Source organism: Mustela nivalis, assembly GCF_964662115.1.
Source record: "Mustela nivalis genome assembly, chromosome: 7".
Lineage (NCBI taxonomy): Eukaryota > Metazoa > Chordata > Mammalia > Carnivora > Mustelidae > Mustela > Mustela nivalis.
The window spans coordinates 12,695,586-12,712,603 of record NC_139026.1 but is presented as its reverse complement, the minus strand read 5'-3'; the positions used below and the strand labels follow the sequence as shown (position 1 = coordinate 12,712,603).

At 51.6% G+C, this 17,018-nt stretch overlaps 1 protein-coding gene across 3 annotated transcripts in view; it reads right to left on the bottom strand.

The window, feature by feature from the left end:
- Positions 1-15,076, bottom strand: part of LARGE1 (LARGE xylosyl- and glucuronyltransferase 1) — a 524,894-nt gene extending 509,818 nt beyond the window's left edge. The window contains exon 1 of one of the 3 annotated variants that reach the window (XM_082740545.1): positions 14,996-15,076. The gene's annotated coding sequence lies outside the window, so the exon portion shown is untranslated. Of the gene's footprint in view, positions 1-12,357; positions 12,945-14,995 lie in introns of those variants that run through there. The other 2 variants (XM_082740542.1, XM_082740543.1) reach the window with 2 other exon arrangements.
- Positions 15,077-17,018: the final 1,942 nt, after the last annotated feature.

The following is a 17,018-nucleotide window of genomic DNA, read 5'->3' as shown; positions in this document are numbered from 1 at the left end:
CGAGTGCCTTCAGTGTCCGGCTCTGTCCTAAGCATTACACACACATTAACAGATTTAATCAGCTCAAAAATGCTGTTTCAATAGGAGCCATGGATAAATCCAAGCAGAACAAAAAGGGAAATCTCAATCCGGAAGAGCCAGAGAAAGCATCCCTTGGTGTGTATTAAGTCAGACCACCCCTGGAAGAGCAGCAGGGCTTCATGAACCATGAAACCAACGTCATGCCAAGTGCAAGTCTATAAAGTGTGGCTGGTGCCTGGATCTCACACACCCTCTGATAAGCCTGGGGTTCATCCATCACTCTTCCGTGATTTGCTAAGCAAACCTATTCATGCAGCACAGTGTCTGGCTTACAACGGCAGTGTGATAAAAACGGAAACGGACCCCCAAGTACTAGAGGCAATCCTAAACATCCAAGAGAAACACGCCGGTTATCTGAAAGAGCGGCTCTGGGCGCTGGGGCTGAGTTTCTGTCCAAGTTCAGCCATCCTCCCAGACCTCCCCACCACAGATAATCTCTCAATCCACCCCAAACACCACTCTGCAATGGTTCTCCCGAGGACGTCCGATGGGTGTGAAGCCCAGTTAAACAGAAACCACGGTCAACGACTCCATCAGCACCGAGGGACCAACAGCACAGCCAGGAAGAATCCCCTTGAGGGAAAGGGATGACCTTCTCCGTCAGGGTTTAAAACGCCGAAGGTGAGAAGAAAGATGAGGGTGAAGATCCAAGAAAATGGGGAGAGCAGAGAAATGCAACGTTAAGGTGGCAGAGAGAAGAGGGTACGATGAGATGAAGGCACCACAGCGACATCCAAGAAGGACGAGACAAGGGAAGCCTCGGGGAGACAAAGGTTCTTCAAGCTCTGTCCCACCGAACTTCAACGCTGAGCCTGGAGGGTCCGGGGAAAGGCAGGTCTGGGTCTGGAGAGGTGGCAAGGGCCCCTTGTCCACTTTCATCTTCTCCACCTCTACCCGCACGTTGGTCATGCTGGTCACGGGCAAGGGGGCATGCACTCTTCAGGCGCGGGAATCCCTCAGAAGCTAATCCACACCTATGTCCCAGCAGGACACTGGAATCCCCCCCAGTTCAGCAAGAAAGGGCTTGTATTATGCCTGGACAGCAAATGAAATCCCAAATAACCACCACTCCCACGGTCCAGGGAGCAGACAGGCTGGTCCAGCGTGCGGTAAAACACCAAAGATTCCCCGCACCCACCCCCCGGGCCCATCCTAAGATGCTCTCTTCCGCGGAAGGGCTCGCGCTCTGGCCCGGCAGCCAGCCTGCAGCACCGAGTGTGCAACGCGAGGTGCAGGAGCAGAGGCCAGCACGGGGCCCAGGTGCAGTTCAGCGCCTGTATCGGAAAAACCCAGCAGGAAGGGCTGCCGGAGCTGGGCCGTGCAGGAAAAACAGAGGCGTCCTAAGGCAGACAGAGGGAAAGAGCTTACCACGCAGGAGAGGTATGTGCACAGCATGGCAGGTTTGGGGGAAAATGACCAGTAAGAAAAAGAAAAAACAAAACACTGGAGGGTCGGCACTGAGGATGCGGCTGCCGACAAAGCCAGGAGCCAGTTCCTAACAAGCTTTATGTGTCCGATAAGAAAGCTGGAAGTTTTCCAGGGGCCAAGTGTGAGCCACTGAGCGTAAACACACAGAACATTCTAGAAAAGCCCTTGTTCTTTAAAGATTAAAAATAAAGGCTCTCCTATCTGCAAGGGATCAGGCTAGCCTACTCGAAAACCTCAGTTATCCAGAATGGCTCCTGCAGCAGTTCTGAAAGGGGGGTACTGCCAGCTCCCAGCAAGGCCATCCTCGGGCAGAGAAACACCACCAGCCCTGGCAAATTCAGCGCAGCTTCACTTTTACGGTATATCTGGAGCCCAGATGTCCAAGCTCTGGCCGTTTTGCTCTCAGCCCGCCGCAGGCGCTCTGGGAACCACTCGTGAGGAAAAGAACTGTCTCTATCGTGACCCTTACTGGGTGTCATCCAAGGCTAGGAAGGAGACTGTTCTGTAACCCTGGGCTCGTTGAAACAAACCGCCCCCCCCATAAAAGCCCAAGCCCCATCCTCACACCCAGCCTCACCAAGGGAAAGAGTGCTCTTTCAAGAACTGCTGGTACTTTCACAAGCAAACTTTATTCCAATGAAGCCGCTTTCCAGTGGGCAATGAAGATCATCTCAGATTTCTGTACCGAGGATGGGGGTCAGAGAAAAGTTCAGAAGCTCCCCTCAGCTTCCATCCTCACCGTACCCATTCTCGCCCAGTGGTCTTCACAGCTTCATGCGTGAACCAAGGAGCCTCTTCGACAGCCTCTGAGCTTCTACCTCTCCCCACTCCAGTCTGACCCCAATACTGCTATTAGGCTCATCTTCCTAAAACAGAGTTGTTGGGGTTTTTTTGTTGTTTTTTTTTTTTTTTTTAAGATTTTGTTTATTTGAGATAGAGAGAGAGAGCACAAGTGATGGGGAAAGGCAGAGGGAGAGGGAGAAGTAGGCTCTCCACTGAGCAGGGAGCCTGACTCGGGGCTTGATCCCAGGACTCTGGGATCATGACCTGAGCCGAAGGCAGATGCTTCAGCGACAGAGCCACCCAGGCGCCCCTAAAACAGAGCTTTGAATACACCATCCTCCAGCTCAGAAGCTGCCCTGCCTCCCAAGAGCCCGCAGCCCCTAACCAAGCTTGCCAAGTTCATCTCCAACTTCCTGCCAACAGAAACCCACGCTGGTTATTCCTGTAACCCAGAAATACCTATTTGTCAACCTAACCCGGCCCCTCGACCTCCCTGTAATTCTTCTGTTCCAATTTTAACCATCCTGCGTCCAAAGACCCAACTCAAATCCTACCTCCACCGAGTTCACGCAGCTAGACTCCGGCCTCGGATTTCCCATCCAGCCTCGATAATCCTCAGACATTCACGGCAGCGCAGCACGCCTTCTGCTCCTGTTCTGAACCGTTCGTTTGAGTCTTCTATTGTTGCTTAACTTAGAACACAATCTTTCAATCTCTCCAATGACGCTTCTTGAGGGCAAGGACAGCAGGCTTTCGAGTTCATCTAATGATTGATTACTTTAGGATTCCTAAGTGCTAGGAGTGTAGCAAGACATACCCACAGGTACACGGAAGGGCAGACCTAGCCACGGTGCTTAAGAAGCTGACCCACAAGTAAGGGAATAAGAAACATGTCGGGACACTAACAACGTCAAGCTGTAGAGGAAAAGCAGAGTCTTCAGGGGCAATGCCTCCTCTCATGCTGTTCTTCCATCTCCTGTTCACTAAGACCCAGAGGGAACATTCTCTTCTTGGACTCCCTCAAGCAGAATGCCACCCAACACTGTGCCCACTGTCCTTCATTCGTGCCTTTATTAGCATCCACTGCCCTCACCGAGACAAAGCTACCAATGGTGGCAGGTGATCTCACCTCTGGTTTCCAATGTCAAGAGGAGACCTGCACACCGCGAGAGTTCAGTGAATGCTGCCTGAGTTGTGGTGGCTGAGTGGATGTAGAACAAGTGAAGGAAATGCCATCGACGATATCCGGAGTGCCCGGGGCCTAGAGGCAGGAGAGATGCTGAGCGGACAGAGAAAGGAGGGAGGATGGAGGAGTCTGATCCAGTAAACGGAGAAGCAGCATCAGAACCAAGGAGGAAAACAAGGGACATTTTTAGGCAGCAGCCCATAGGCAGGCACTAGAGAAGACCTGCAGAGTCCTAGGGCAGATGATGAGTGTAGACCGTGGGGAAGCTAAGCTGACGGCCAGTGAAGATAGGTGGGGAAGCCAGGGCAAGGCCAGTACTGAGACAGCAGACTGAGCGGAGCCCTGGCCCCATGCTTCATGGCCGTGTGAGCCGGGCAAGACTCAGCTTCCACACCCGACAAGTGGGAGAGTAAGAGCACCCACTGCCCAGCGTGCTGCAAGGCTGGCACGACACGAAATGATCCAATGGAAGAGAGCCAGGCACGGAGGAGGGGCTGAGGAACACACTTTTGGGCATGGAACAGGCTGATGTACAGCGACTGAGGGAAGGGACAGATACTTAGAAATCACACGTGGGAGAGGGCACAGCCATGGGCCACATGGGGAGGTCGTGAAGCTCGGGTTCTGGTCCTGCCTCCTCTCCGGATCATTCTGTGCCTTCCTGAACACAGCAGCCACAGGTGTGAAAGGAAGGTGCTGGGCCGATGGGGTCCAAGGTCTCCTCCAGCCCTGGAGGGGTCTCCATATGACAGCTCTGCCCCTGTGGCAGAGAACATCACACAGGTTAAAGCCCAGGGGGAGGGATTCATGAAAACAGAGAAAGAACAGACACCAAGATGGTGGTGGAGAGGTCTCCCGGAGGAGACAGAGGGCGCCAGCCTTCCCTAGCTTTCCCAAGCTCTCCTCCTCCTCCTCCTCCTCCCAGGGAGCCACACGCCCCAGCTCCCCACAGGTCACTCCACAATCACCCTCCCCAGCGCTGGGAAGAGCATCAGCAACTATCCACGCTTTTCCAGGCCACCTGGCTTGTAGGTGTGACAGGCTGTAGGGCACGCCCATTCGTCTGGTGCCAGAAGAGTCCAAATCCCCACAAAGTGAGAGCAAAGGAAAGCCGCCAGGCCTGCGGGGGCTGTACTCCCCTCTGCCTTGTTACAAAGCCATCAGCATTTGAACCACAACAGTGACCCCGAAGAGAATTCAGTTTGCTGACCTGAAATGTCCTTCTCATTTCTAAAATAACATCTTCCTGGAGCGGCCTCCAGTCTGTATGTCCGCGGGTGTTCACGCACCCTCCCTCTCCCAGCACCTCCCCTTCCCTCAAGAGGAGCATTGCAAACACTTGCTCCGTGTGGCCACACTCCTTATTTCGCGCAGACCTACTAAGCACAGGGCGCCGTGCCTGCAGGCAGCGGAAAAGCCCTATCGGGCTGATCACTCTGCCTGCGCACCTCCCTTGGCTCCGGAGACAACCAGGAAATGCCATTCCTCAGATGAGCGCTGACATCCGTCAAGGAGGCTAGCATATTAAGGATCTAAGCAACTCTTCTGGAAACAAAAGGTGAGGGTGTGTTTCCTAGGAGCCTCGGAAATGTTAACCTTATTCAATAATAAAATAGGTGACCGATGTATTCAAGGCAATCCCTAACCACACACAATCACACTGGAGAGCCCATGATTCCCAGCTGGGTTTAAATTAACAAACAAACAAACAAACAAACAAAACAACAACAACAAAAACCAGGAAAAAAGAAATGCTCACATGTCTATGTTCTGTTGTAAATCCCTCTAAATTCTACCGCTTCTTCCGTGGAAAGATCAGCAAGCCCTTTCTTCCCGACTGGCCTTGGTACTTCAAACAAGGGCCACGTGAAGAGCAAACCTCTCCCAGTAGCCAGAGCTCCGACTCCATCTGCATTTGCTGCCCGTCCAAAGCGCAGCCCCATAATGCCAGGAGAGAGGCTAAAATGACTGTGCTGTGGGCACTTTCCATTCCAGCCCCAGCCTGTGATTATCTACAACTCCAGGTTGCCCCAAATTACGTCTGGAGCCTCAAACGCCTTACATTTGATGTCACTCCTCGAACAAATTCTTTTCTGGAAACTTTTGTAAGAGATAAAGGAACAAAACCCCCAAAAGCCCTACATATCTCAGCTGCAGCGAAGGAAGAGCCAGCAGGCTCGCAAGATTCCGAACGTCTCCTACGTTTATCCCGTCTCCTGTATACCTACGCGCAGAAGCCGATTAATTCCATGTCTCCGCAATTATGAAAGCTCAGAATCCTAGAAACTCTTGCCTAATTTTTAGAAAAAAACTTTAAGGATTTTTAAACTGTATATGAGAAAGAAAGAGACAGAGAGCCAGAAAGCATGCAGGAGTGGTGGGGAAGGGCAGAGGGAGAGGGAGATGCGGACTCCCCGCTGAGCAGGGAACAGGAGAAGTGGGACCCAGATCCCAGGACACTGAGATCAGGACCTGAGCCCAAGGCAGACGCTTAACCGACTGACACACCCAGGAGTCCCAATATCTAATTTCACTTTTTTTTTTTTTAAAGATTTTATTTATTCATTTGACAGAGATCACAAGTAGGCAGAGAGGCAGGCGTAGGGTGGGGGAGGAAGCAGGACCCCCGCTGAGCAGAGCCCAATGTGGGGCTCGATCCCAGGACCCTGAGATCATGACCTGAGCCGAAGGCAGAGGCTTTAACCCACTGAGCCACCCAGGCGCCCCCCCAATTTCACTTTTTAAACCACTTCTGTTCTTGATATATTCATAGAGGTAGGAACTCAGTAGGGACAGTTTAGGAGCTCGGGAAGGTGAGGGCTATCCCCAGAAAGAAAAGCAGTTAAACAAGTAAATCTCCCTCCAAGTAATGGGGAAGTAAGGGGACACTAGGTACTGGCTAGTGGTTATGGAAGTTGATATAACTACCAGACTTCTTTCAGTAACACAGTTCCATACTAGGGTCCCTGGCAGGTGAACGTGGGGATTTATATGTAAAACATTTAAAAAGTTTGTATTAAAAAATCCTAGGTTTCGGGGGCGCCTGGGTGGCTCAGTGGGTTAGGCCTCTACCTTCGGCTCAGGTCATGATCCCAGGGGCCTGGGATCGGGTCCCGCATAGGGCTCTCTGCTCAGCAGAGAGCAGGGAGCCTGCTTCTCCTCGTCTCTCTCTCTGTCTGTCTCTCTTCCTATTTGTGATTTCTCTCTGTCAAATAAATAAATAAAATCTTAAAAAAAAAAAAAATCCTAGGTTTCGGGTAATGGATAAGACTCCCAAAAGCACCCATCACGACTGTCTTAATCAAGTAATTTGAAATACAATAAAGGAACTAGCTATTAAATAGAGCCTTTTATGAATCCCTTCTGTAAAGTAAGAATCTTTTGTACCCCAATTACTTATCTTAAAGTGTTTGCCTTTAAAATCAGATTTGAGAAGCCAAATTCTGCTAAAATAGGGCACTCCTATACTTAGCATCAATATTGAAACACTAACGTCAACAACAACAACAACAACCGTCATGTCTACATTACACTCACTTTCACTCTCCTCTTTCCAATAAGCACTGCCCTCTATAGCCAGGAGATCAATGCCTGAGTAGTGAGAACGCTTCTTTCTAGAACACAAATGTGGAGGCATAAAATTAAATTGGTTTTCATTTTTCCCAACTTATGCATCTACACGATTGCTTTTCTGCACCCATTTTTTTCTTCCAAACATCCCTCCCTCACACTCAACCAAGAACTTGCCTCCCAGGTAAACCACACTCCACCTCCCCTTTCCACGATAGAGTGCAGAGTTTGCAAAATCCCCAAGGGTCAACTAGAAACAATCAAAATTTTCAGCATTGCTTTTTATCACGACGTACTTAATTCTCAAGTAGTTCTCAAAGAACAAGTAACATCAAACACAACTTGTTCTCATATTATTTATGAAGTTAGCAGGCAAGTCTAAATGCTTATGTGTGAATGGCCTAATATATCAGAGAGAGAGATCAGAGAATCTATAAGCAACACAGCAAAGACTTGTGCTTCTTTTCTTCAGCATTGTCTACCTGTGGTATTTTGTATTTCAAAGCAGAGTATACCTGTGAACTGGTCAGGCCTCTTCCCATTTCAGAGCTAGAAATCCTAAACAATGGGGGCTTTGCCACTAACTTAGGCAAACCCATTCCCTCTCTGGGCCCTAAATTCCTAGTTGCAAGGTACAGAGCTGATGTATAGACTCAATGCCTGAAGCCCAGAGAGGTCAAGCAGTATTCTAATGTCACACAGCAAGTTAGCAGCAGATGATGCAATCTAGACCCAAATCTCCTGATTTTACTTAAACCACCCTGCCTCCCACTCAACGGCAAGCAATGATACAGGCAAACAAACAAACAAACAAACAAATATATTGTGCCCTGGGGCTCAGTGCTACAGATGATATTCTCCTTTCTCCCTAACATCCTTCAGCAGTTACAGTGTCTCGTCTCTTCTCCACTATAGTTTTCTCACCCCACAACACACACACACACACACACACACACACACACACACACAGGCACGCACACACACTCATCCTCATCATTCAACTCTTCCTTTTCCAACAGCAAAGAAAGTTTAGACTAGAAGTGAACTGATTCAAGTACGAGAACCTCGTTCTAGTACTAAATGCGGCCATAACTCTGCCCAGAAGCCGATCTGACAAAATGGAATTTGTTCTCAGAGAGAAGGACTTTCCCCCCATACTGTATCATTTGTCAAGTAACATTGTCATTTCTCCTACTGCAGCATAATCACAGAATAAAAGCCCCAGATGGAATGCACATACACACCAGGGTGGACTTTCGGTTGATAAGGGACCCTTTCTTTATTTGCATTCTAACCGTTTTTTTAGAGAACTGGCAAAGTGCTCAATGTAGAAGGATAAAGGACAAAAAAGAAAATTCCTTTCCCTGTTTTTATTAACAATGTGGGATAAGCAACTAGTGCTCTTGGATCTTGTCCAGAAACCATTCTTGTCATGAAGCATGAAGCCAGTCCCCAGCATGGAACCCTATTAAATGATCTCCCTTGGAACACCAGGCTTCCCCTCTCCCAGAACACTTTCCAGCCACCTTAACTAACGACTGTTCTCCATAAACAGTACATATTTTAAGGTTTCCATACTGTTCTTTCTACCTGGGTCCCCCTTCCTCACTACTCCTCCAGCAAACTCGAACTCATCCTTTGCGCAGACCCATACAACAGCACTTAGCTCGTGATGATGGTTCATTCCCCAGACTTCCACCTCCCTGAACGAAATGTGAAACCCCTGTAGCCTCCATGCGGAGCGCGGCACCTGCCACGTAATAGATGTTCACTTATTATTTGTCGTGTTAAAAGGAGAAACGTCTTCTAAAATACATTTGCTTACGCTGTAACTTTACTGGCTGCTGCCTACTGCCCTCCAAGAGTCAAACGAGCTCAGAGCGGAAGGGAGGGGCCGGAGGACCTCTCAATGTCAAATATACGGGAGGAGAGCAGCAAAGCCTCAACACCAGTTGCTGCTCCTGTGAGCTGTCCGTGTTGCTCAAGGGTGTCGGTGGCGGGGTGCCTGGAGCTCTCAGTCCTCTGGGACTTACTTAGCCCTCCCCAACCCCGACCTTGTGTGTTCCTTACTCTTCGAGAACTCTGGCTCAAAGACGCCTTCCATTATCCACAGACCCTAAAGAAGACCGGAATTCTGCCTCAACTCCTTACTCGCCCTCTGGCACCTGGCTTCCCTGGAATTTACAAGACTTCATTCATGCCTTAGGACCACAGTATATATCTTTTCCGAGACCGGTTTTCACTAGTTGATGCTCAATGGTAAATTTAATAGTATTTTCCTGCTCCAATCTCTTACCCCTTGGCTATACTGTGCCTATGAGAATCAATCTATAAAGCTTTAATAGCAGAAATAAAGCTTTATGCTGACCATTTTCCTTAGACCACAACAATAGTTCCCTTTAAACTACCTAAATATGCATTACACATATGGGTAAAAGATCACCAATGTGTCTACCGGACCCCAGAGTTCAGGAAAATGTAATAACTCACAGAGGTTCACAGGTTCCAAACACTGAATCTAATTCCATATGCTGAGTTGGGGCTTTTAGAAAACTGTGAGTCCTAAATCTGTGACATCTGCCTTTTCTGGTGCCAGTATTCTGAACAGGGCAATCTCTTCTTGGACTCTGGCTGCTCACCTCTGGAGTCAGCTCTGATAAGATTTGGACACGTGGGTAAAGCCTGGGCAATGGGGCTTTGTTCCTCAGCAAAATAGAATTATCTTCCAATTCTGCTGAAAGAAACCTAGACGCTAACGATTTAATGCTGTTAAAAGTGCAGAGAGCCATCTGAGACAGAAGTGCATACCTGACCGTCAGAGGTTATATGTGCAAAAATACAAGGTATGTATTTTTAAAGGATGACAGTGAGAAATTTCAAGTTTGACAGAGTTGATTTTAGAGACCATTTAGAATGGATGATTTTATGTGATTTTTATGAAGACTCTAGGTGACATGCCATCCAACACCCCCCCCTCCCCGCCGAAAAAGGGCAGTTCTGATTACAAACCTTCAGGGAACACAAAGTTAGCACGGTCTTATGCCCAAAGGACAGACTCTGCAGGAGGTTCTGTCTCCCAAAAATGTGTAACCCTCATATGCTCAGAACTTTGCAGTTAACCAGTCCTGACTTGTCCAAAAGACAATTTAGATGTGATCAGGCTCATCGTTCAAGCATTTGGAATCCACTCATTCATGCAAGCTTACATCAAGTACCAAAAAGTCAAGTTCGTGAACCCTAAAGATAAACCACAGCCTTTTGTAACATGGGTCCTTGTGTTTTCTTCCTTGGTGGTGGAATAGAAGACTAGTCCCCCTAGTGTCCTACCACTGTAGGTGGCTGAAGGATGGAGACACTCCTGCATTCTGCATCCACGTTAAATAAAGCACAGCTCACGAACCCAGAACCCCAAGGAAACCTTCAGATCCCCCTCCCCCGCGCCCCCACCGCAATGAGATGGAAGCTTGCTGGGACCTAGGAGGACACCAGAAAATCTGACCTTTCATTTCCAAGGCCCTTACAGTTCTGGTTTAAAAGCCAATGTGACCTGCATTACCTCACACCAGAAAGTTAACCCACTAGCAAACACTTCACTACATGAAATAAAAGGACCCACACCTGTCAGTGGACGACTGCCCACTCCGGAGTGATCCAACATTTGCTTTGAAAAATCTCCCTCTCCCACTGGGCCGATTTGTTTCCTGTCCTTGCTGCTACTTGAAAACCCACTAACGTCTAAATCTTGACGACTTCTGCCTCTCTGTTTCAATTAGTTTTCTTCCTGGTATAGAATTAACAGGGCCAGCCTCGATAAATGTGTGCTCTCCTCAAACAATTTTCACTGAAGTAAAACACTCTTGAAATATAAAGGTACACTAAGATGTGTGAAACCTTAAAGCCAGGTTTTGTTGTTGGTTTTCATCCCCAGTGAGGACACATGCCTGTGAGTAATTCATTCATGCCACCCATTTGTGAGAGATGCAAAAAGAAAACACCACTTATTCCTTTCCCAATTTAGAACCTTCCCTTGAGTCTACCAAAGCTGACTCCTGGGGAGGGAAGACAAGAGAGGTAAAGAGAAAAATGAGCCTGAAGTGATTGCATCCACAGAGTGAATAAGCACTTTGGGTTTCCACCTGTGTCGGAGAGGGACCAACCTGCATTTAGGGGAGGTGACCACCCCACCCGCTGCCTCACATCATCCCCCACCCCACCCCCCCACCAAGAAGGAAGCAGAAGCCTGAGTGCTCTCTTGGGGAACTTACATAAGACCCTGTAAAACTTCCTGTGACATTCACGGAAAATAGAAACTGCTATTTTGCTCCCTCAGGAGATCATTGTAATGGACTGAGTGACAAAATTCACGGATTCAGAGTTCAACAGAAACCTGCTCAACCGAGGTACATCAGCTCAGGGACAAGAAAAATCCATCCCCATTAAACAGGGTCACCGGGGGGATGGATTCAATGTAGAAGAGACAATCTGTTCCCTCCTAAGTGACCCATTTAAAATCAGATTGTTCCAGGGAAATCTCACAGGTTTAATAAATTTCAAACTGGCAAGGACAGCCTTGTAGGACTGAGGTTCCTTAAAAAGGGAAATGTTAAAGAAGGTAATAAAGCAATAAACAAAATAACTTAAAGATGCAGGAACTTAGCGGAGTCAGCCACTGCACCCTTCAGCGGCGAACGCCTGGATCGCTATACAGGGATCACTCATCTAAGCAGCTTCGTCTAACAGGACGGCCACTCTGCTTAGGTTCCCTCTCTACAGATAGCGCTGCCACCCAAACACTCTGTCCTACAGAGTAAGTAGAAAGCTCTGACCGCTCACCCTAAATCGCCTTGACTCTCTACCACAAGGAGCAAAGGAAACTTCTTCACAGCATCACACCAGGAAAGGCAGGTGAGGATCACCCAAGAGGGACAGCGGAAAAACACAGCAGGTCTCCCAAAACACAGGTGCCCATAACTCACCAACTGCGAGGACCGGGGTGGGGGGGTGGGGGGGGTGGGGGCCGGGGGGGAGCGATGCGAGATAGGGCACACCATCTCCCGCTGTTGACGGGAAACTCGTCCTTGTTTGCCCCGGGTTAACAGTCTCTGTGCCTAGGAGGGGGGCAGTCCCTGGGAAGGGTCCTGGGGACATCAGAGACTTCTGGACTTCCCTCCGGCCTGTCCAGGGCTCCTGACCCAGGAGCTGGGGTTGTGCCCTCACAGAGGGTACCAGCTACAGGTTCGGAGAACTTGTCCCGCGCCGCTCACCAGGGCGCCCCCCGCGGAGGCTCTCAAGCACCCCCGGGCTCTTACCTTGGCCGTGACTGCCGCCAAACACAGGGAGACCGCGGAAGAGCTGGGTGGCGCGGCGGCACAGCCGCCGCCTCCTACAAGGCGCAGGGGGTCCGGGTCGGGGTCGGGGTCCCAGCAGGCGCTGCCCTAGTTCAAGCGGCGGTGACAAGCGCAGACTTCGGGGCGGTCCCCGGCTCCAAACGCTGCGAGGAGGGTCCGGGCTGCTCAAGCTGAGCACTGTCCCTTCTTCCTCTCCCTCCGGCGCCGCTGCCTGGAACTGATCCCTGCCCCAAGGACTCTTCCGAGCCGGGGGCGCCCCGCATGGGCAGGGGCCTGCGTCCGCCACGGGCTGGGTCCGGGAAGGGGGCGCTGAGGAGAGACGCCGGGCGGCCGCCTGGGCCGGCTCCACCTCCCGCGCTCCCCGCCGCTTCGCCCCTTCAGGGCAGGGCCTGCCCGTTCCCGGCCCCGCGAGGCAAGAGCGGCCGCGCCCCCAGCTTCGGGCGCCCGGTCTCCGCTCGGCGGCGGGGCAGCAGCGGTCCGACCGGGCCGGACGCCGAGCGAGGCGGTAGAGAGGCTGCAGCCGGCCGCGGCGCCCCCTCCCCCCGGGCCTGCGCCGCCCGCCCGCCCGCGGCTCCGCGGGAAGGAGGCGCTGGAGAGGGCCTCGCCCCGGCCTGGGGCGCGGGGCCGGGGGCGCGGGGGCCGGGGGAGGCGCCCCGGGAAGGTCACCGGAGCGGAGGCGGGGCGCAGAGCGGTGGGTGCGGGGAGCCGAGGCGGGCGGCCCCGCTGCCGCCGGGAGCGCTCGCCGGCCTCGGCCGCCGCCGCCTCCGAGACGCGCCGGCTTCCCCGAGCGCCCGGCGCTCGGAGCTGGGCGGCTGCTGCAGCCGCCGCCGGCAGCCGGGCGCCGCTGGCCGGAGCCGGCGCGCGATCCCCGCCTCCCGCGCCCGGTCAGGCGGGGGCTGCCGCGCGGGGGCCGGCAAGGGGGGCAGCGGGCGGGCAGGCGCTGGGGTCCCGGCTCCGGGCTGGCCCCGCCGCCGCGTGCCCAGAGCGCCGGGCTCGCTCAGCAGCTGCAGTGACTGTGTGTCTGTGTCATGTCTGTGCAGCTGGGGGGGACCGCGAGCCCGGGTCGGGCTCCGGGCGGGGGCGGGGCCAGCGCGCGCCTCGGTGCCCGCCCCCACCCCGTGACGGCGCAGCCGGCCAATGGCAGACGCTGCAGCCGCACGGACTTAGAGGCCTCCCCCGCCTGGGCTCCGCCTCCTCGCGCGAGGCTCCTCCCTTCCACTTCTCTGGCTCGCTCGCACGCGGGTGGAAGCAACACCCGGAGCCGGGATCCCGGCCGGGGTCCGGATGAAAGCGTGCAAGCTGGGAGCTCCCCGCCCTTCTCCCCCCCACCCCGGCCGCTCCCGGCCGCCTCGGGCTTGGCCAGCCTCGCGGAAAGAGGGGGAAGGGAAGAGGGACGGGTCCGCAGCTGCCGCTGTCGAGACGCCGGCAGGCTCGCAGGGCCGTGCAGCCTGTCCACTCCCCCATGTACAAAACCGCCGTCGTGGGAAGTAGGAAGTTTCCCCGCCTCCACTTCTACTCGGGTTCGCCGCTTCTTTCCGAGGTGGGCAGGGTATGGGGAAGCCTGAGGCTGCGAGGAGCCACGATGAAGGGCTTTGACAGCATTATTTGCGGCTCTGTATCCAAGAATCCGGTCCAAGGCTCCCGGTTCTTTCGGGAAAACTGCATTTCTTTGCCACCACCACCACCCCCCCACCCCGCCCCGCGCGCGCGCGCACACACACACACACACACACACACACCCCTGCACGCACAACACGCCCCTCCCCGTTCTGATTTCATTCTTGCTCTTCTTCCTGGCACACGAGCCCCGCGCGCGACATCCCATTGAATGGACTTCCAGCCTCCCAAGCCCTAAAGCCGAGAGTGGGGCGCCGAGAGTCCTCTGAAGCTATAGAAGCTACGGAAAGAGTGGGTGAAATCGGCTGGGCAAGGGGGGCGGGGGTGTGACCGTGGAATGGAAGGAGGAGGCCTGGAGAGAAAAACCCAAAGGAGGGGAGAACAGGCCGGGAGAGGAGGAGGACACCGAAGGATGGGCAACTCTGACTGGGAGACCGGAGCTCCGGCGCGGGATCCAGCTCCCGTGTTTTTCCTCAGCTCGTCCCAGGGCTTCTGGGGTCCCCTTCCCCCCCCACACACCCCTGGTCCCCACCCCTCCCCGGCCCGACAGGCACCGGGTCCCAGCCTCGCCTCCGCGCGCTTCTCTCTCTCGGCCCTAGGGCTTAGATGAGGCAAAGGGAGGCCCACCTTACTCTTGGAAGGGGCAGGGAAACGATGCAACAGCCCAGAGAAAGTGCAAGGAGGGGAGGTAGGGTGCTGCATAATGAAAGGGCGCCGAGCTAGGGCTGCGGTTCAGACCACACTCCCCAGAGGTCAGGCTGGGGGACCAAGGGTTTCGGAGGTTTGGTCCCCCACTCCGCTTGGGACCTGGCTCCCGCCAAGTAACCCCGCTCTCCGCCTTCAGCTCGACCCAACCGGGACCCTTCCGCCATACCCTACTTCCCTCCAGCCTCTTTAGGCAACGACCCCCCCGCCCCAGTGCCCCACCCCCACTCCTCGTGCACCACCGCCCGGTCTCCCCCAGCTCCGGAGCGCTGTTTACCTAATCGCAGCTACAGACTGAGCAGAGGAGAATGCAAAAAGAAGGTAGCAGTTACACAGCGGCGTCCCCGGCGAAGAAGTAAAAAACGTTTGCCCTGGAGCTTCAGGATAAGTTCGCTGTGAAGCTGGGGTCCTGCTGCCTTATCTCCGCGGGGATGAGTCTCATCCTTCACGTTTGCAGGGATAGGAGATCGTATCTGGTTTTGATGTCACTACCGAGTCGGAGAAGAACGTTGTATGATAAAATATAATCTAATATCCTAGAGACCATTCAAGTGTCAAAGTTTAATGCCAATCCTTTTAGCTCGAACGCTGCTCCGTTCTCCCTCTGACGTGCAGCTCTGTTCTAGAACGCACTGAAAACAAGGGGATCATTTTTTATTTTTTGCGGGTCGACTGTCCATCCTACTCTTCCTCCTCCCCTACTCCAACCCCCGCCCTGGAACCGGGTAAAGTTAAAGCAAGAATTTGGGCTTGCTTTTTATTCATTGCTTTGCTTCAACTTCATTAGGGGTGTAAAATGCATTATTACAACACATTAGCATATTAATAATGGTAACGTGACTGAGGAAGCGGAGGGAGACCTGAAATTTACAAGCTAAGGAGAAATAATGAAATCATATAAAAAAATAAACTAAAAGATAAGCCTTAGTAAAGAAACATCTCCATTATAATTACCCAAGTGTAGTGCATTGTCTAGATTGGATTTTAGAAAGAAAAATATGACCATTGAGAGGGAGCAATATTCACTGTGGTCAATAAGATACATTGAAGACATATTTCATTATTAGAGGATCTCACAAAAATTACTTGCATCAGTCAAAAGTCACCTTAAATGCATAAAGCTTTGCATTATCAGTTCAGTATTGCAGTGTTTTGAACTCAAGTGGCATATCTAATGTTCTAAATGATAGGAATGTTGTTAGAGTGAACTCTTCCACAAACGAGCCCTTCTGTTAGTTAATATCATATGAAGCCCCAAATAAAAAGTATCCCTTTGCCCCACCAATGGGATGGATAGGTGTGTGTGTGTGTGTAGCCTAAGGTAAGATGTACTTACCTATGAATTATAGCCCTCTGACACAAACCAGGTTATAAATGTCTTAAAAGGATTTCAGCTATGACATAATATAGTATGAAGAATGCAGAATAAAATATGTTAAGGTGATATATCTGTTATTTCTAAAGATTGTGCAATGCTTTTGTTAAAGACTGAAAAAATACTGAGCCCTCTAAACCAACCTCTCCACACAGTTATTGCACGTGTCATAGGAGAAATTCAGAAAGGTCTTTTTTTTTTTTCAAATCAGGGTCCAGGAGACCTAATTCTTAAAAAAAACAAAACAAAACAAAACAAAACAAAAACAAAAAAAAAACCTGTCTTAAAATAGCCACTAGGGGGCCCTAAAGGCATCTCAAAGAGGAAGTCGGGAAACCTGCTCTCACCACCGCTTTTCCCAGTCTCATTTTCTGTGAACCTCAAGGAACTGGAATGGAGTAAGAACATGATGCAAATTCCGGAGGCAGATTGGGTTTTACGTTTTAAAATACCAGAGTCCCCCCACCCCCCCACCCAGCATATAAAATAAAATATTTTTAAAATTAGAAAATAAAAGGCCGGAGTCCCCTTTTCCCAATTCTTGTCTTGCCTCCAAAAAATCATAATAATAATAAAGAATATTACGCTTACACAGAGGAAGGTGGCCTGATACTCTTACAATCTTAAAGTCAACTCAATTACTTTTACTGTTCCAAATAGAACCTCCTTTCTAAGATTTCACAGCTGTTTTCTGAATGTTTTGAACGTTGTTCAGGTGCTACATAGGCAAAGCAAAGAATCCTCACGGGGGCGATAGGAAAACTACACAGCCTCTAACACAGGGCGCCTGCCGGCCAACTTAGGGGAAATCAAGTCAGACATGGGGAATCAGCCCTAGAGCAGGGTTTGGGGGGCCTGGCAGGCCAAGTACTAATTCTTTGATGCTGGGTTCCAGTGAAATGGTGGTGGGAGGAAGGAATGGTTT